This window comes from Talpa occidentalis, unplaced genomic scaffold (assembly GCF_014898055.3).
Source record: "Talpa occidentalis isolate TD23 unplaced genomic scaffold, MPIMG_talOcc4v2.1 talOcc4.14, whole genome shotgun sequence".
Classification (NCBI taxonomy): domain Eukaryota; kingdom Metazoa; phylum Chordata; class Mammalia; order Eulipotyphla; family Talpidae; genus Talpa; species Talpa occidentalis.
In genome coordinates, this window is record NW_023601433.1 from 82,959,707 (window position 1) to 82,980,981 (window position 21,275).

Consider the following 21,275-nt stretch of genomic DNA (forward strand, 5'->3'; position numbering starts at 1 on the left):
AGGCATGGACCAGCATGTGGGCCTCTGTTATTCAATGCAAGGAACTGAAGAGGCTGGGTTGCCTTTTTCTCCAGCTCTTCCCTCCCCAAACCGCAGGCTTGCCATTTTTGCTGTCAGTCAACCAACGGGAAACTGCACAGTCCAGGAACCAAGAAAAACACCACCCAAGATCCACACCATGAAGGTTGTGGGCGCACCCTCTTTACTTAGACCCCAGAAGGGAGCAAGTGTACAATGAAACCTCAGAAAATGCCTGAAGAATTTTTGAAGAACTCTCCAGCTTCCCTAAGAGAGCTGTTGTACGCTGTGTCTCTGATTTGGGTGCCATGTCAGTTTACTGGAAGTAATGAGCCAGTCCTGACCTCAATTTTAGTCTCATTTTACAGATGAAGAAATTGAGTCTTAGGAAAACTAAGTGGCTTGCCCAAATTTCACAGCAAACAAGAGACAGAGTCAGAAATTCAAGCCAGGCCTGTCTGAAACCAGAACAACACAAGATCCAATATGGCAACCAATGGCCACCCAATGGCTACTCCTGAGCATGGGATACAGCTGTTCCAAACTGAGATATTCTTAAGTGTAAAACACACACCAGATTTTTCAAGGCTTAGTGCATTAAAAAAGAAAGTAAAATATCTTTTCGACATTTTTTATCTGTCTTATCTTTTTGTACTGGCTTTATAGTTTTCTATTGAGTTGGAATGATATTTTTGTTATTATGGGTAAAATAAAATAAATTGAAATGAAAGTCACCTTCTTCAGTTTTACCTTTTTAGTGTGACCACTAGAAAATGTTCAGTTGCATTCACGGCTCACATGGTTTCATGGAACCGCACTGTTCTAAACTCTTGCTACTCAAGGGTTGGCCCATATACCAGCAGCAGTGGAGTCACCTAGAAACTTTTGAGAAGCAGGCTCTCAGGCTCCACCTGAGACCTACTGAAGCAGAATTTGCATTTTAACAAGACCTCCAATAAATTCATGTGCATATAGAAGTGTGAGAAGCATTGCACATCTCCGGTGTTTTCACCAAGTGATTTCCACCAGTATCGTGTGTTATAAGGTTCCATATTTTCTTAAAGGTTGGGTGAGTGTTATGGAGAGTCACAATTAAAGAAGCTTGACCAAGTTCAAGTTTAACAGAATCAAATGAAAGCCATTCCTGCAGGACCACAGGGTCTTTAATATCTAATGTAACTTCTAAATTCCCAGGAGGGACTACAAGACTCCCTCCACCTACTGCCTATGTTACTTGGCTTGAGCAAGCTACTTCCCGTCTCCGCATCTTGGTTTCCTCATCTGCAAAATCAGGGTCATAATCTCATTGACACTTCTTTTAACCAACCTCCTCTTTATCCACTGGCTAGATTTCCCCCCGCCCCGGAGTATTAACAGTTGCCCACAAGCCTCTGGACACGAGTTGGAGGACTCCTCTGTAGATCCTCATTCAAGTCAAACTCCACCCCCTGAGCTCACCAAGAGTTACCTGTGTTCACTTCCCAGTCTCAGCTTAGGCCTTGCACCACCCATCTTGTTTTTCTGGAGGAAAGAACAGTGCCTCGAAATCTCTAAAGAGAACATATCTTAGAGTGTCCAGTGCCCCTGCAGTGAGCAGAGAAGGGAGAGGAAGGAAAGTTTGGAGAATGTGACAAAAGGGTGGAGGCTCGGGTCTGTGTCTCGGCCATTCATCCACGTCAAACAACAAGGAGCTTTTATTTGGAGAAATGAAAAGATGGGAGTACAGCTAACCAGGGGGTGAAGGGGGGGCAGAGGACCTGTAGGCAGAACCCTCAGAGCAGAAACCACATCTCAATGGTGCTAGTTGGCTCTCAGATCCTCCCCCAGCTAGCCCTCCTTCCCTGCACACCACCCCATTTTACAGATGATAAGACTAAGCCCAACCTGGCTTCCCAAGGTCACCCATTCTCACATGCATCCAGTCAACATATATTAGCAGTCAACACATATCCGGGTTCACAGGGGACCCGGATCACCCAGGCACTGTTGGGGATATTCACAGACGAAAAAAGGCCAAAACAGGATCACACACAGTCCAGGGGCAAAGTGACATTTCCATGGAGCAGATTAACCCATTACACAGCATCCTGGGAGCAGCAAAGCTCATGGTGCTCGTCACAAGGTCACAGAAGCGTTTGTGAAAGACCAAAGGACGTGCGTGCAGAGCTCTGGCCAAGGGGTGCGCTCCAAGTGCAGGTCAGAGCTCAGAGTCGTGTGACACGTCACCTCCTTTCCATGCCCTTGGGATAGTTCTGCTGGTGGACGTGCTGGCTGTTTGGGGACAACCTCAAAGGTCTAAATGTGCAACCTTTCGGGAACATGGCACTAAATGAAATAGCCCCTTGGGAACGAGCTTTAAGCCCAGACATGACTGGATAAGAGAAAGTGGGGAATGGGAACGGGATTGTGGGTTCACAAGGCTACTGGAGAGATGGATGGTACCAGCAGGCATGGGCAGCCCAGAAAACCTGATGGCTCAGCACTGTGATGGGGCACCCCTGTGCTGGGCAAAAAGAAGACAAAGCAAATCAAAGGAAGAGCGACTCCAGGCCAGAAAGCGGCAATCACCCCTTGCCCCCCGACCCAGCAGTCCTGGGAACTGATCCTGCTCCCTGCATGGGTGCAAGCTCACACAGCACCCTGGGATTTGACACCCCCACCCTCTGAAGCCATGATGAGTCCCAACAGGGACAGAGTTTTGGGGAGGCCAGACCAACAATTCTGCAGTCCGATGACTCAGTGCCATGTTGCCAAGACACAGGCTTCCTCCCTGAGAACCGAGACCCCCGTGCACCCCAACACACCCCACGTCAATAGAGTCAGAACAGATTAAAGCGAAGTTTTGCTCCCCAGAGCCTCTTGTCTCAGCAAAGCCAACTAATTCAGATTTAACCTCCCTCTTAATAGGCCGTGTTGCTGAGTCTTCTAATTAATGCCACATGTTCCCCTCAGCTGTCATCCTGAATAAATGTTTACAAAGCTATTAACGTACTGTATTTGTAAACCGGGACCGCTCGGCTTTGGGGAGTCATGTGGTATGCATTTTCTCCTCAAAGATGGAAAAGGCTTAGCAATAATAAATACATTGTTTTGCAGGGATGGGAGTGAGGCGTTGCCTGAAAAAAAAAAATTTATTGCGAGCTTCCTGAGACAGCGTGGCTATGTGTACGTGAGGAATAGGAGCTTTTCCGAGTTCAGAGGAGCTGTGAGGGGCCGGATTTGGCCCAGGTGGGGACTTGGGGTGGGAGAAGTCTGGGGACACAAAAACACATGGGTTGGAAGTCCTGAGACCTGGGCTCTGGGTCCAGCCTCTTCCCCCACCAGCTCGGTGACCTCAGGCAAGTCACTTCTCTTCCCAAGGACTCAGTTTTCCCATCTAGGAAATGGGAGGTTGGGGTCTTCGAGAATTTTCCATCTTGGATTCAGGATTCTAGTCTGATTTCTCCAGCCCCCAGAGGACACCCAGAATGGACTTGCGTAAAGTCTGCAAGGGACCCTAGAGCTGTAAAGATAAAATCTTAGTCTTAATATGAGGCCCCAGCACAGCCTTCCCCACTGATTTCTCCAGGCCCGTTTCTGGCCATTTCTGCCTCCTACTCCAGCTGTGCTAAATGTGTCACCACTTTCCTAAAGAGTCTGAACCTTTGCCAGTGCTGAGCTCTCTACCTGGCGCTCCCTCTCCTCACAGCCCCCTTTGCACCTGGTCGGTTGCTATGCTTTGTCCATGCCTTAATGCACAGCTGGCTTTTCCAGGCCGTCCTCCCAGAGCACCCAGTCTGGATCAGCTCCCCTGACAAACGTGCCCGCAATGCCCTGCATGGCTGCCTTCTTAGGACAGTTTTGTAATTATTCATTGATGTATCTGCCCACTAGAACCGCAGCTCCAACGAGCAAGGAGGATGTCTATTTTGTTCAGTGCCATATCCCCCATGATGCTCGATGACTCCTCTCCATCGGTGCTGCTGAGCGAATGTCAAAGGCAAGTGATGGGCAAGTTACACGACACAAAGAATAACGCAGGATCTTTTAGACACTTTTCAACTCCAGGAACTTGGGCCCATAAACATCATCCTGAGGCTCTCTTTCCACTTCCCTAAGTACTAGCAGTAAGGGGCCTAGAGAAGTTAAGCCATCAGCCCCAAATCACACAGCTAGTCTGAGATGGGAGATGGGATTTGAACCCGCCCGAGACCTTTAAGACTCCAGATGCCTAAGCATTTAGTGACTGTGATGTCCAATTCCCTAGCAGGGTCTCTGCCACCACTCCTGCCCATGCTGGCACCCCACCCCCACGCTCATCTAAGTCTGGGCTCTGATCCCTCATGGCTGCTGACATAAATGGCTTTGGCCTGTGATTGCCAGTTCTCTTCCATGCATCTGTCGTGATGGACCCAATAGATGCTCCTCAGGGTTCCTTGAGTGTAAGCGACAGAAAGTCAGCTCAAGCTGAAATTAATCAAAGAGGAGAAGAGGAGGAAGAGCGATTCCTCCATCAAACCACAGACAGGGCAAGGGTGAAACGGCCTCAGGGATGCTCAGAATCAGCGGCTCAGACACAGCCATCCTCCCTTTCTTCCAGGTCAGCTGCCACCAGGGAGCCGGCACTCTAGCTACATTTAAATGAACAATGACAAAAAGTTCTTCCCTTCCAGCTCCATCAAAAATATCCTAGAGAAGCCATTCAATTGGCCAAGCCCAAGTTACATGCTCATGTCTGGACCAATCACTGCAGCCAGGGGGAATTCTGGGATCGGCAGTTCCTGCTAGAGCCCCACATTGGAGTAGGGGGGGAGATGTTACTAGTACAGGGACAGTTCTAAATCTACAACCTTTCAGGAACATGGGACTGAGATGAAACAGCCCCTTGGGTATGTGTTTTAAGCCCAAACATGACATGGGTCACGATATGGGTCTTAGGTTCAGGCTGGGGTACAGCCCCTGGTTCTCCCGGGGTTCACCATTTGATGGAAAAGAGAAATAAATCAACATACAATTCAAGTCCAGTGTATAACTACACCCACAAAAGAAAACAAAAAAGGATTTCCATGTAAATCTGCAGAGTGGTGTTTGTAAGAAGGGGCACACGCAAAGTGGGGGTTAGGGGGTGTCTACAGGGCAGTGAAGACAGAGGGTATAGGGTTTTGCTCACCGGTATGTCAACAGTGCCTAAGACAGTGCCTGGCACATAGTAGGTGCTCAATAAATATTTGTAGAAGGATTCAGTTAGTAAATGAGAGAGAGCACTGTGCTGTGGCTAATGAGATGAAAGAATCCCTGCTTCATTGGGGGTCTGGAGAGTCAGACACACACAGATTAAAAGATCAGGACCAGCACCTACAAATCGTGTGATCTGGGTGAGTGATGCTATGCATGGAAACTTCAGTTTGGGCCTCTCAAGATGGGGAATAACATACCTTCCTCCTGCTGTCAAGAATGAATGAAATAGGGCCTCCCCGGTGGCGCAGCGGTTGAGCGCTGGGTTGCGAAGCTGCCCGCAGCCTCTGCGGCGCCGGTTCGATCCCCGGCTGCTCCCCAGCCACCGGAAGAGGGTCCCGCATGGCGCGCAGACCTCTCCTGCCGCCCGCTGCTCCCCTCAGCAGTGTACTTCGGTCCTTCTGCCTGCTCTGCTCCCCACTCTGGCTCTGGTGAATTCTCTCACCCTCCCGCGCTTCTGACTGTACCCAGTGCTTGTATAAACAAAACAAACAAACAAATAAATAAATAAAACATGCCTCTATTAAAAAAAAAAAAATGAATGAAATAGCCTCACCAAAGCCCCTGGGATGGGGCAGAGACACCATGATGTCCCATTGGTGGCAGGGACAAATGACACTTTCTTTCCAAATGTCCCACTTCCTTCTCATTGGGTCATGCAGCCTGAATCCTCATTAAATAGCAACTGTGCATTTTTACTTGCTCCAGCAATGACAATAACAAGAATCAAGACAGAGGTTTTTGTAAGAGCTAAGGTCCGTTACCACAAAGCATGATTTTCCGACACAATCTCCAAGATGAATTGCCAACGGCTTTAACTGGTTTCATTCCAAGTGGCAGAAATGACTGAGCTGACCTCACGGCATTTCTGAGGGACAGCCAGCCCTGCGAGGGGTGCAGGGGTGTCTGGGTGCTGTGGGTTCTGCTGTCTCTAAACATGAGTGTGAAATACCAACCCTGTTGAAATAGCAAGTTCCTAAAATCGCTGGTGACGTCCAAGAACACAAAGCCCAAAGAACATCCGGGGTCTCCTGACACACTGCTCTAAGCGCGCAAGCGCCCCATATTTTGATGCATGAAGACACCATCCCAAGTTTTTCACAGATATTGGCAACCCCCTGAAGGTAACAGCAACAGCTCGGCCAAAAAGGATGTTGAAACTTATGCTGAGGGATCTATAAATCCATATCCAAACGTTTTCTTCTTTTGGGATCTGTCCTTCCCCGGCTGCTTCTCTGATCCCCTTCTGTTCTCCAGTTCTCTCCATCCCTCCCTGCTCCATGACAGGGGAAGGAAAATATTCATCCCCGCTTAGGAGTATTAACCACACCAAATCTCAGCACCAAATGCACAGGCCAAGGAACACGCTCCTCCCCTGTCCCCGTTGGAGAGCATACCCCCTGCAACCACCTTTTAGGTCCCTCCTGGCTTCGCTGAGAAAACGACCACTCAGAGGGGATCAGAATTCCTGAGCTAGAGGCTCAGTGAGGCCAAGTTTCTGGCTGCACAGAAACCCCACAATTCACATACTCAGCCTTTCGATTCCTGGATGCCCCTCAAACACTGCTGGGGAACGTGGCGTCTGTGTCCTTTGCTCCAGGAACCTGGACCCAACAGCTGGTCAGACCTCTTCAAAACGGGGGTTCCCAAGGGCAGAGCCAGAGATGAAGGCGGTCTCTTGGGCACACGATGGCCCTGCGCTCAGGGACGCTGCCTCTGGCTCCATGTCATGCCGTTGCTGTGGTGAATTTCTTAATGATTTTCGAAGCAGGGGCCCCCCATTTTCCACTCTGCACGGGCCTGAAGGGACACCGTCAGTCCCACTCTTACTGCCGCACGGCAGACAGTGTTCGGTGCTGCACAGCCAAACCTTTCCTTAATTTAGTAGTTACATATCCTTTTCTATACGTGTCCAAGCACACGTAGAACCAGGTCAACACGCCCAGGCTTTTGTGGTTATTATTACTTGGGAAGGAGTGACATTTGCTTATGGAAAAAAAAGTGAGTCCATTTAAAGAAAAGTAGATGAATTAATTGCAGATGCTACTCAAGAATGGCAAAAGAATACAAGGAAGGAAAGTACATGAATAAATCAAAGTTGAGGATTGCCAAACATAAGACATGCCCCCCCTCAGGCTCTCCCCCCACTACCACCAAAGTCCTGATGCAAAAATATCACCCCCACAGACTGGCTTCAGTGCAGGCCACAGGCCTCTCATGAGGCACTCAAAAATATGTGCGCTTTGGGCCTCCCAAAGGGTTAAGTGTCAGCACTATCAGGCTCTCTGCAGCCACTGCAGCATGATTTCGATCCCCAACCAGGGAGTTGACCCACATGGCGCAGCAGACCTCTCCTGTCTAGCCCACTGCTCCCCTCAGCAGCATACTTCAGTCAATCTGCCTGTTCTGCTCCCCACTCTGTCTCTGGTGAATCCTCTCACCACCCCACCACCCCTACCTCTGGCCTGCACCCTACCTCTGATATGCATACATAAATGGAATAAATCTTTAAAATAAAAAAATATGTGTGCCTCGAGGCAAGTTCTTCATCTCTGAGATTCAGTTTGTCCACCTATAAAAGAGAGAATCAGTTTCTTTTTTTTTTTTTTTTTTTTGCATAGAAGAACTGGGGTGTAGGACAGAGGTGCAGGAGGTGAGAGGATTCACCAGAGACAGAGTGGGGAGCAGAACAGGCAGATCTACTGAAATACACTGCCAAGGGGTGTGGCGGGTGAGGCAGGAGAGGTCTGCTGCACCATGTGGTCAGCTCCCTGGCTGGGGATCAAACTCAGGTTGGTGCAGTGAAAAGGGGGAAGTACTTTCATCCTAAGAATCTTGGCCCCTCTTGAGTTAAACCAATAGTATGGAAATGCTGCTCTTCACACTGGCCACATCTGAACCACTGGGGGAGGGTGGCGGGGTAGTCATAAAAATGCTTGTCCTCAGACCCCAGCTTTGGAGATTCTCATTCAGCAGGTCAAGGGTAAAACCTGAGGATCTTTTTCAACCAGCCTCCTCACTGATTTTGATCAGCGGCCAGATTTGAGCACCACTGGGTTAAAGTATTGAAAATCACTCATTAATCATTCGACAGAGTCTTGCCGAGTATCCCCTCTGGGTCCTGCACAGTTCAGAGTAACAGAGAATTACAAGATCTCAAAGAGAATGATTGCCTTATGGGAGCCTGCAATTCCTGGTTGCAAGAACTTGAACTTGAGATAACATCAACTTCCCGTGTGCCAGCTCCTAAACAAAGAACTGTGTGCATATTGACAGTGGCACATTGGATTTCCCCAAAAGGTCCACAGCCAGTCCCCCATGCCCTTCTGGAACTTGGCCACATCCCATCAACCAATGGGGTCTTTCTGCTCCCTTTGAACCTGGCCAGAATTGTGTGACTTCCCCCATAAGCAGAAAGCAGCAGAAGAGTCTCTTGTGACCTCCAGGTGAGGGCATGATGGCAATGAAATTGTCTCCTCCCTGGCCTTCTCCCTCAGGAGCAGCTGATCCTGGGAACCCAGCCACCATTTTGTAAGGAAGTCACATGGCCAGTGTGAAGCCATGTGTAGGTGTCCTGGCCACCTGACCCAGTGGCAGCCTCACCAGCACAGACACATGAGTGGTGAGTGCGGTGAACCTTCAGATGATCAAGTAGAGCAAAGAGAAAGGGTCCCCCGAATCCTACCAACCTTGCAAATTTATGAGCAAAGTAAAGGTAAGGCACTATCTTGGCCCACTAAGGTTGAGGGTGGTCAGTTACATAGCAATCCATATGCCTGACATGGGTCCATGAAAGCTCCTCACCCCACCAGAAATGTACAACAAGCAACACAGGCAGTGTGAGCCTAAGTCTGGCCAACCTCAGCATCTACTTCTTGGTTGCTGGTCACTCTGGAGGATATAGTTTGAGTTGAGAAAAAACAGGAAATGCAGCAGGATAGACCAAGGAATGAGCTGAGAAAAATAGCTAGGAATTCAAAGAAATAAGCAGGGTCGCCACTGGGATTAAGTTCCTTCAAGGCCAAACTCTTCAGCTGAATGAGTTAGGGGTGTTCCCTGCTATGCAAATACCAGGGGAGAATCCACTGTTCTGTACTCCACAGGCAGGTCATGGGGAAATCCATTGCTCGGCGCTCCAGCCAGGCCAGAAGACCTGGAAACTCCTTCATCTTATCCAGACTGTCTCTTCCTTCCATAGGGAAGGCGGTCTTGTCTTCGAGTCCTGGTTCCTCCTGCCCTCCCCTGCCCTCAGGGTTCTTTCTTCACACAGGCAGAGCCTGGTTCACATATGAGAAGCCAGGAAGCAAACACTGCACCAGAGCGTATTCCTTCCAGTTACACACTATTTCCATCTCCCTTTGGCCTGAAAGGTGGGACTGTGCAAAGTGGGAGGTTTGGGGTGTTCTCAGCAATGTGGTTTTCTGGCTTTCACTCTTCCTAGTGTCCCCCGAATCACCCTAAGGAGATGTGTTGCATAGATCATCGTGATATATTAAATGCCACGTATGAAGTTAAGAGGTGGGCAGATGTGATTGTATCTTTGAAATGGGCCATAGTGGAGATTCAGTGAGTTACAACACATAAAACTCTCATCCACATGCACAAAAGCTAACTTTATTGACCACCTGCTGCTCTGCCGGTCAGAGTGATTCCTAATGATGATTACTTAGCAAAACCACCTTAGAAGATAACGCCACCCTCTTTTTGGTCCCATTACAAAATGGGGAAACTGAGGCACTGACTGCGTTGGGTTAAGGTCATATAACTTATGAATGGCAGAGCGCAGACTAAAGGCCAGGACTCCTTAGCCCCAGACTCCATGTTTGGAAGTAGTATAAGTAGTATCACTCCTAGCCCATCGCCATGTGCCCCCCCAGAAAGCTCCCCAGTCCCTCTTTTGCTTTCCCTCTCATCATCTCACTCCCATGCAGTTTTTCTCTGCGTGTGACTCATGAGAGCCCAGGCGTGACTTGGAGCCTTTTGCACTTCTTCGACCAACAGCCTGGTAATACTATTACTGCTGATGGCTTTTCATTCCCAATGCCAAACCTGATTTGGAGTTCACAAGGCTGAGGGTTTCAATACAGACCCTGTGGACAGGCGCTGGGAGCCCTAAGTGACTGTAGCTTACAGACAATCTAATTGTTATTGACATTTGTGTCTGATTGTTCATCAAGAAGGAGCTGTCTTGTAGGCCAAATCATTCTATTACTCGGCCCCCTTTCAGCCTCCCCACTAACAACAAAACACGTACGCACCATCAGTGGCAGGCCAATCAATCGTAATATCACTCTACATCTATCAGAGTCACTTTTATGGGTTTGGGTTTGGGGGAGGGCGGGAGAGGTGGAAATGGGAAGAAGAAGTGGATGAAAATTCTTGTGCATGGAATGTGAAATGGAACCATCTTTGTGAACCGAAAAGAAGCGATTGGAAAAGAGAGCTTTAGAATCTGTATCTGCATCTCTTCCCACTTGGGAAGATAATGATTAAGAAGCATGTCACTTGTCAGTTCACCTTGCTCAGCTGAAGCCCAGTGTCCCAGGATAATGTCCAACTTTATCTTGTACCAGGGTACTTGTGTTGGGTTAAGCAACCTTGATCATAATCAATTCTATAAATTGATGAGTTACCCTGACCGCCCCCCGCCAAAAAAAAATCAACACTCAACCATGTCATACATCTTTCCCTCATTTTACCTCATTCTCTTTTTCTAGAATCTCCCATTGGTCCAACTGCCCTCTGTAGCATTATCTTAAGAAAGCCAAAACCATCAGCCACTGCCAAGTGTTGGCAGCATCTCATCTCAAATGCTTTCACAATTCCTCTTTAATTGCAAGAATGTGTGAAGACATCACATCAGTAAGACAAAGGTCATTTTGCAAGGAGTGGTAAAAGTTTCACATGGAACCAGTCACCACACTTCTGTGGCCTCCAAACAATGAAATAGTGTTTGGGAATGGCTGGCACATTGATGGGTCACTATGGGGATACCATGATGGCCTTGACCTTCTTAGCAACAGGACTGAGGTAGCTCACAGAGACGGGTGCTCTTCTTTATTCAAAAAGAAAAAAAGGGGCACATTAAAACACTGAGTTCTACGCCCTACCATAATGACAAAAAATAAAAAGTGACAATATCAAGTAATGGTGAGGATACAGGGTGACCAAAGCCCTCATACCTGTGGATAGATGTTATTGGCTCAGTTGTAGCCCCGCCCCAATTTCTATCCTGAAGTCCTAACTCCCAGCAACTCAGAATATGACTATATTTGGAGGTAGGGTTTTTAAGAGATGATTGAGTCAAAATGAGATCATTGGGGGTGGGTCTAAATCCAACAGGACTGGTGCCCCCTGATAAGAAGAGACTAGGATGCACACATATGCAGAGGGAAGATCTTGCCAAGCCACAGGAGATGATGGCTACCTACAAGCCATGGAGAGAGACCTCAGATGAAGCCAATCCTGTTGAAATCTGATCTCAGATGTCAAGCCTCCAGAACTATGAAGCAGTAAATTTCTGTACTTTAAGTACCCCCCCAGTCTGTGTTGTGTTGTTACAACAGTCCTAGCAAACTAATGTAATGGGGATGCAAAAGAGTCCAACCCCTTTAGAAAACAGTTTGCCATTTTTTATCAAGTAACCATATATTAACAACATAACCCAGAAATGCCAATCCTAGGTATTTATACAGAAGAAATTAAAACATGTCTACATGAAGAACTAAAAATGAATATGTATGGCATAATTCTTTATGATAGCCCAAACTACTGAGCCCAAATGTCCATTGAATGGTGGATTAATAAACAAATGGGGGGCCTCCCCTGGTGGCGCAGAGGTTGAGCATTGGGCTGCAAAGCTGCCCATGGCCTCTGCAGCACCGGTTCATTCCCGGGCTGCTGGGTGAGGGTCCCACATGGCGTGCAGACCTCTCCTGCCACCCGCTGCTCCCCTCAGCAGTGTACTTCTTTGTCAGTCTGCCTGTTCTGCTCCCTGTTCTGGCTCTGGTGAATTCTCTCACCCTCCCTCACTTCTGACTGTATCCGGTGCTTGTATAAATAAACAAATAAATCTCCTTAAAAAAATAAATAAATAAACAAATGGGGGGTAAACAATGGAATACTACACAGCCATGAAAAGGAGAAAATCATGGGTGCACACAACTGTGTGGATAGAGCACAAAAGTATTTGTTGTATTAAGTGAAAGGAGTCGGACACCAAGGATCACATGATATGATCTGCATTTCTGTGACATCCTGGAAAAGTTAAATCTAAGCAAGCAGAAACAAATCAGTGGTTTCCAGGGACTAAAGAGGGGATAAGGGAATGAATCACTAAGGGACATGAGGGAACACTTCTGGGTGAAGAAAATGTCCTATTTCTTCATCACAGGGATGGTTACACATCACATTCATCTGACTGCATCCTCAGTAGGGTAAATTTACAACAAACCACTAGGCATTAATTATATTGCAATAAATGTTAAAAAAATAATAATGAGCTACTCTTCTTTGCCTAAAGGGCAAAACATTTTAAATTAACATCTAACATCAGTGAAGATGCAAGAAAACAATTACTTCCATGCACTCCTATTGGAAGTTTAAGTTAGGAAAGTCTTGAAAGCAAATTGGCAGTTGTCTAGCAAAATATACACTAGTCCTATCTTTTATCCCAGCATTGCCACCTCTGAGAATACATCCTGCAAAACTACTCAGATGTGTACAAATATGTTTATCATGGCCAAAAATTAAAAGCAACTCATGAGGAAAATCCCTCCCAGAAACAGAAGCTCGGGGCCTCCCTGGTGGCACAAGGGGTTAAGACGCAACATATGAAGCAACCTGTAGCCACTGTAGCATGAGTTCGATCCCCAGCCAGGAAAGCTACCCACATGTTGCAGCAGACCTCTCCTGTCTCACCCGCTGCTCCCCCTCAGCAGTGTACTTCGTCAGTCTGCCTGTTCTGCTCCTTGCTCTGTCTCTGGTGAATCCTCTCACCCACCACACCTATGGCCTGTACCCCAGCTCTTGTATGTGTAAATAAATAAATCTTTAAGAAAAGAAAAGAAAAAGAAACAGAAGCTCAAAGATGGGTCCCCAACTGCTGATACCATTACCTTCGAGGAGCACAAGTGGAGGCAGGGGTTGGGGGGTTAAAGGGAAAGTCTGTACATTTGACTCCATATCTTTCTATATTATTGAGTCTTTTGTACCAAGAATGAATTCACAAGTCATACAATATTTTTTTAAACCCTGGGGCCAGAACCCCCAATTTCACAAATTGGGGGATCCTCTTGAATAGTCTGGTCTTTTTTCTGTGATCAATGCATTGATTGTTCCCAGAAAATTAATTTGTTGCGATGGGTACAAAGCATTCATTTAGTTCAGCAGATGTGAAGCAAATAAATTCTTTTTTTCTTTTAATGCCAGGTTCTACTAGTACAAGATGTCACCCAAATAATAACAGCAAGGGTCCTAAGAGTAAAAGAAATTGGCTGACTGCACTTGAGTGCAGGCCCAATGATGAAGCGCTTCATAGGCTTAGGAAGGTTTTTCTCTGAGTCGGCCCAGTGACAAGAACAAAGTAAGGACGAGCAGAGGATGGAGAAGCTTGGGACCATTTATGTCGTGGAGAAGGGATTCGAAATGCTCAGGGGGAGAGCAGGTAGATTGATGTCTGATCCAGGTTTCCCTGACCTTAGAGGGTAAATATAAAACAAATCAACTTCAATTACAGTGAAAAACACTGAGTTCCTTTGGAATGAGACTGTGATCCGGGACTTTGACTTCGCAAATATCTGATGTGCTTGCAACACTAGGTCTCTGTCGCCGGAGAAACACATGCAGCACGGGCTGACCGCGAGCCTGGCTGTCCTGAGGGCCCCCACTCCTGGAGGGGAACAGTGAGACCTGGCTGAACTACCTTGAGTCACTGGGAAGCGAGTAAGTCCCGGCATCACCATCTTTCCCTGGGGCCACTCTTCCTCCTGAGGGAGAGAATTCTGTCTCACTCTCGGGGGCCTGCTGAATTTCTCCAGGTGAAGGTGCTAGGAGTGGTGATCGCATTGAACTATTTCTTAGTAGTTTTGAGGTGGACGTGGAAAACCACCAGAAAAATGCCAACTCACAGTGGAAGTTTCTCACGATGAACCCGTGGGCATTGTCGTGACTTTGCCAAACCTGGTGATTAGTTTCTATCTTCGTATGGGACGGGGGTGGAGAGGGATTCAGTTAAGTTAGAGACCAGAAAAATGTTTCCTATAAAGGGTAGGAAAGCAATATGTCAGGCTCTGTGGCGCCTGCGGTCAGTCTCTGTCACATTCATAGAGTACATATATGAATGAACGTGACCATGTTCTAATGAAACCTTTTTAATGATGCTGAGGTTTGAGCTTCATGTAAATGTTATATGTCACTAATTATTAATCTGTTTTTGTTTTGTTTTTCAACCACTAGAAAAGGTAAAACCCATTCTGATCAAGTCAAAAGAAGCGGCAGACTTGGATTTGGCTCATGGCTCTAATTAACCAATCTCTGCACTAAATCATCTTGTTACTTCATTCATGCCTTTTTATAATCACCATATTTCTATTTGGAAACCTCCCTCTTACCACATGCAATATCAGAACAGGTAGACAGATAGATACACCATAGAAAATTGATGATTGATAGGTGACAGATAATTAAGTTTGTTTTTAAGCAAAAGAAATGGCTGTTCTCCATTTGGGGTATTAGAAGGTAAGCACCTTACAGGGCAGGTTTACCATTGTACCCGCAAGTGGTGTGAAGGTTATTACATGCCTATGAGGTAAATAATCAAATAAAGGTCAAAGGAGAGGGGAATGTGGTTTCCATCTCAAGTTTTAGCAACACTCTGTCTCCAAACCAGAAGACAGGAAGAGGCCAGGTGTCAAAAACAGAAAGATTAAGTGAGATTAAGACAATGAAGGTGAATTGCTGGTGGTTTGTCAGACAGGGTGTATTGCAACATCAGAGCTCTGATGCAGCACCAGCCCAAGATGAAAGTCTGAAAAATTATCACAAAGGAAGGACGTGTTTGGATTGGTCTTAGAAATAAAGAAGCCATCCAAGATCGGGGGAGGGGGAGAAAGAGCAGTATTTCTAAGGGAATAAAACCCCCAATTAGAGTGGTTAGGAACTGAAGCCCAATTACAGTGGCTTCAACTCTTTGGATTTTACTTCTCCACTCATAAAAGTATTCCTAACGTGGATAATCAAGGACTATATGGCAAGTCCATGAAGTTTGCAGAGAGGAAGAGACAGGCACCTTCTATCTTTTTCCTACACCTGAATTGTCTTATTGTTTAAGGTAGCTGCTGGAGCTCCACCATCACATAAACACTCCAGGTTGCAGGTGCAGAAATGAGGAGGTGGGTAGATGAGTCAGTTTTCTTAATCCATCTTCCCAAGGCTTCATGCACATTTCCACTTACCCATTAATGATCAAAACGCAGTCATTTGAATATCCTCAACTGCAAGGGAAGTTCAGAAACAACTTTTTAGTTGCTGCATTGCTGTCCACATCAAATCAGGGCTATTTCTAAGGAAATGGAAAAGATATTGTCAGGGGAAGTAGCCATATCTGTCTTAGCAATGACTAGCCGTTTAATTAATTCACTGATCCATACATTATAGGGTTGTCATACTTGCCAGACAGGGTTAGAGCAGAAAACAAGTCATCTTTCTCATGAAGCCTACGTTCCAGCAGAGAAGAGAGACATGACATAGAATCGTGTGTAATGAAGCTCTCAAAAGAACAGGATACCACTGGAGCGTGTAACTGGGTGACCTAGTCCAGGGTGGACAAACTTTGTCTTCACAGGGCTAGATAACATTTTTTAAGCCTTGTGTGCCATTTGGTGTCTGTCTCAACTACTGAACTCTGTCCTAGCATGAGCAACCACAGGGAACTTGTAAATGGACAAGCATATTCTATTGCAATAAAACTTTATTTATAAAGCAGAGGGTGGGCCAGATTTGGCCCACAGATGATAATTTGGTGACCCCTGATCTAAGTTCATGTGAGAAGTTGGATTTCTGCTGAAGGAATGCTTTGTTAAAATGAGACATGAAAGGTGATCAGAAATTTATTTTAAAGAAAGGAGCAGGACTGATAAGGAATGTTCTGGGCAAAGGGTGGCTCATTTCAAAGACCTAGTACAAGACAGAGCAAAGCTCACTCAAGGAATTTAAAAGAACCGAACCCTACCCCTAATCCCCGGATGGAACAAAAAAAGCAAGAGGAAGAGTGATAAAGGATGAGTTGGGAGATTGAAGCCAGAGCTTATCAAAAAGGCAATAGTGACTGAGCTTTTAATAAGTAACATGATTAGAGCTTCATATTTTAAGTTCATTCTGGCTGTTGGATAGGGTGAAATTATGGACAAGTTCAAGGACAGAGTGAGACATTTGCCAGTGGCTAAATGAAAAAAAAAAAAAAAAAGAGCTGGTTTCTCACCACACCTTTTACAAAAAATGGATGACATCTGTCCTGACACTGACCACTTCTCCAAATCTCCAGGACACCAAGTCAGCACCTTATAATTCATTCATTTCAATTTCAACACTAATTACCTGGACTTGGTGTCATTTTCCCCAGGCTTAGGGGCTCGGTACCCAAAACTATCCTTACTTGTCGGGTCCCCAGAGTATCCACACTGCCCAACTGGGCTACAAATCAGGAAATCTCATGTGCCCATATCCCCTGCCACCCCCATTCAGTCAGTTTGCTCCAGACCTTACAGAAGCAATGTAGTTATAGTACCTGCTTTGATAAAAGATGCAACTCAGTAGCACCCACATGGAAGAGATGCATAAGACAAGGTTTGGGATGGGGGTTCTCATACCCCATGCCCTCTCAAGGGGTGCCAGTCTCCCTCTTCAATGTCCACACCAACCCAAAAGCAATCCAAACCCCATTGTTGAAGTATTTTGGGGAGGTTCATTATGAAGTCACAGTTGATTGAATCATTAGTCATTGGCGATCAGCTAGTTCCCAAAGGTGAAGTGGGAAGAGACAGAAAGTTCCAAGCAGCTAGTGACGCCTGGGTCCCTTCTGGCTGCCACCCCCATTCTGAAGCTACCTAGGGGCCCCTCACTATCAGTCATCTCATTAGTATGCAACAGACAATCCTAGCTCCAGACATTGCAAGGATTTTGGAAGCTGTGAGCCAAAAACCTGGGACAAAGATCAAGTATTTATTTTTATATCACAGTTGGTAAATCAATAGACAACCTAGGCCATCTCATAAATTCCTGGAGGGAGAGTAAGTGTGTATCACACCTTGGAAACTGGCCATTTCCACTAGAGCTGCAGACACTCCCGCCTGAGAGCCACACTTAACTCCCAGGTGGATGCACAAGAGAAATGCCAAAAGACACCGTGTTTGAAATAGTCACCGACTAGAAATAACCCAAACGCCCAGTCAGAGCAGGGTGGATAAATAAATAGGGTTATCCTTACATGCTGCTGTCAAATGTGGCGTGGGGGACGATGAGGCCGCAGCCTGGTGCAGTAACGTAGATGAATTTCACAAACAGGAGACATGCTGAAAGAAAGAAGCCAGACGCAGGGAGCACAGTTCTGCAGGGATGTGGTAGACACAGACCTGAAAATCTCAGAACCACAGGGCTTGTGGGGGACATGCATAGAGGGGGCTGGGGGCAACACTCAAAAACTTTGTTGGGGGCACATTAAAAATATAGGAAACTAATAAAAATGGTAGCACTATTGTGCACATGTTGGGTGATGGAACGCGTAAGGATACAATAAACATGGCGCCTTGGATGAGTCTGGAGCTGGCTGGTGGATGGGGCGTCCTAAGGGCAGAGCATGGGGTTCCTCGAGGCAGAACCAGGCAATAAGAAGACAGTGGCCTCTATCAAAAAGACTGGAAACAGAGAGCATTGGCACTGGTGTGGAGAAACAGGAGCTCTCTTTCACCGTTGGTGGGAAAGCAAATTGGTGCAGCCACTATGGGAAAAGTAGAGAGACTCCTGGAAAGGTGGAAGATAGAAATATCATCTGATCCAGTGATCCCACTGCTGACTATTTATCCAAAGAATATGAAACTAACATGAAAAGATTTATGCACCCCCACATTCACAACAGCATTATTCACAAGGGCCAAGACGTGGAACCAACCTAAATGCCCATCAATGGATGAGTGGATAAAGGAATTTTGGTGCATATACACAATGGAATACTACTCAGCTAGTAAAAATGAAATGGAAGGGCCTTGAGTTGCTGATGCTTGGTGAAGTAAGTCAGAAAATGAAAGACAGTTACCAGATGGCTTCGCTCATTTGTGGAACAGAAACAACCCACAAAGATAACTCTTAGACTGAAAACTGTGGTGGTGACCAATGGGAAGTGAGAAGAGCACAGAGAAGGAAGGGATACAGCAGTGGCCCTGGAGCTCTGGTGGAAGGTAAGTGAGCCACATGTGCATGTGGAGCATGAGGTTGTAATTCTGTGCTTCAGTAGTTATGTAAATGATTGGCAGATCAATAAAATTTGATTAAAATAATGATGATGGCAGTGGTGATGGCAATAATGAAAGACAAAAAGACCTACTAGGAAGTTGTTCTCTTCTTCTATCGATAGAAAAGAGGGTGGTCGCCTGGACTGGGGTGTAGGCAGAGGCTTCGAGATGCCCTGATTTAACAGGCATGAGGAGAACAGAAATTAAGAGTCCAGGGTTACTCCCAAGGCTGTCTCTGGGGTGAGGGACTGGCCTGACCCCAGGAAGGCAAGTCCCCACCTGGACTTTACAAACCCCCCTTCGTGTTTCATTTCCATCCTGTTTTCCTGTCACTTTGGACAAAACAGACCCTCGTGGGACCCATAGGACTACATCACTAAGAAACACCCAGAAAGTTCTTTCATGGATCTCTGGGGCCTGTCTCCTTTCTGGAAGCAGAACAGTGGCGCAGTAATGTGCTCTTACGAATGTGTCTTCACGGTGTCTCTGCTAAGGAGGCCGTGATGGTCTGGGGCATGATAGCAGCCCAGCAAGAGGTCCTGAACACAGGCAGAATGGCACCCGTCTGTATTTCTTTCTCCATCATTAAAAAGACAACCTCCTTGGGCCTCCCTGGTGGCGCAGGGGTTAAGTCTCACCGGTCTCAAGCTATCCGCAGCCACACTGCAGCACGAGTTCAATCCCCGGGCAGGTTGCTGACCCACATGGTGCAGCAGACCTCTCCTGACTCACCCACTGCTCCCCTCAGCAGTGGATTTCAGTCACTGTGCCTATTCTGCACCCCACTGTCTCTGGCGAATCCTCTCACCCCCTACCCCTACCCCCTGCACCTCTGGCCTGCACCCCAGCTCTTGTATGCATAAATAAATAAAAATAAATCTTAAAAAAAAAAAGACAACTTCCTCATCTGCCTATCCCCATGTGGTAAATAATTCCGAACACAAAGTTTTAAAGTAGGAAACTTATAAAGGAGGACAAGAAATCCAAACTCAGGTTATGGACTCTGATGACTTACTGCTCCCAGCTTTGGGCTCAGGAAGAGCTATGTTTTAGTGAGTGTTAGCAGCATCTGCTGTTATTGTCCGTCCTATGTTAGGGAAAACTCTGCAAAGAGCCAGGGTCAACCTCTCAGTCTCCTTCTCTTTGGGGAAAATAAGCGAGTTAGTCAACGAGCTGTGGGCAGCTGAGCTGCCTCTTCGCCGGTGCACTTGGAGGCTGAGCTGCTTTAATGGCAACCCCCCGGGGGCCCAGGACTTATCTCCCTTATCTCTTGTAAGGGGCTGAACAGACTCTGGGTATTCAACAAGTAATAAATAACACTATATTAAATATCAATAGCATGTGCAGTCTTCTTGGGAAAAGCCGATTCTGATAAAATCAAGGCCCAACCATCACCCAAGCCTTGGATTTCATCCAAACAGGACCTCGTGGGGAAATGTGGTGAAAATCGAGAGGAGGGTGTGTTCTTGGCTTTCCTCTGTCCGCACGGATGACCCTACGAGGAGGAAGACAAGGGCTTTCTGGAGCAATGGAAGGATCTTATTTCTTTTTACATATCACCCACGATTCCCCAGGTTTGCCACTTAATTGCCTTCCATTAATATCTGTGGAATAAGTAATGGTAAGAGCTGATATTTAGGAAGTGATAATATTATGACAGTTTTCCATGGAGTATCTCATAAAACAGCGGGTGGGGGTAGGGGGAGGATCTATTCCTAGTCCTAGTTTACAGATGGAGAAAATGAAGTTTCGCTTACCTGCTCAAGTCACCCAGTTGGTGAGTGTTTGAGCAGGATTCTAACCCAGTTCAGAAACACCCTGTTACCTCCCAACATCAAATGTCTCCTGGATTGCATGTCTACCTTTGTGCCTGGTTTAGACAAAAGGGAAGGAATTATTGAAACTCAAAAGGAAGAAAACCTTGCCAGTGATTCTTGAGTGGCTGAGCCTCAGCGAAAATGGTAGATGCTATATATATATCCCAACTCTTTGACCCTGAAGAGAACCAACCTCTTAATGGCACAGAAACATGGGACTGGGCATTGAAAAGAACTTCAGAGATGATGGAGTTCAACCTCTTACCCCAAATAAGAGTCCCATCCTGGAACTTTGCAGCTCTGCTTACATACCCCCAGGAATGGGAGGCTCACTACCTCAAGTGCCTTGACTGGTCCAAAGGGTTATCCTCTTCTCACCTTTAGATCTCACCGAGAAACAGTACCTGAGTCCCAGAGCTTCAGAACAAACAGATTCCACCCACCTGAGTGAACACTCTGCTTGGTTTGTCCCCCAAAGAGATGCGCTGATACTGGTATTCAGAGGCCTCCCTGCCAGCCCAGATCTCCATATCCCACTCCCAGCTCTGTGATCCCCAAATCTACAAAGGCAGGACAAGAGAGCAGTGAATCTGGTGCATTCTGGGAGGAAGAAAGAACATCTCCAGTATCCTAAGAAAATACCTCGGGGTCCTCTAAGCACCTTCCTCTCCCTTGGTCTTCCTCTCCCTCGGTCTTCTTTCCATAACTCGACACAAGTAAC

The 21,275-nt window shown here is 46.6% G+C and overlaps 1 long non-coding RNA gene across 3 annotated transcripts in view; it reads right to left on the reverse strand.

Annotated features, from left to right (window-relative positions):
• LOC119244949 (uncharacterized) overlaps positions 1-21,275 on the reverse strand; it is a 128,161-nt gene that overhangs the window by 59,294 nt on the left and 47,592 nt on the right. For all 3 annotated transcript variants that reach the window (XR_008551883.1, XR_005125164.2, XR_005125163.2), the window contains one exon: positions 15,687-15,793. This is a non-coding gene — a long non-coding RNA (uncharacterized LOC119244949). The remainder of the gene's footprint in view (positions 1-15,686; positions 15,794-21,275) is intronic.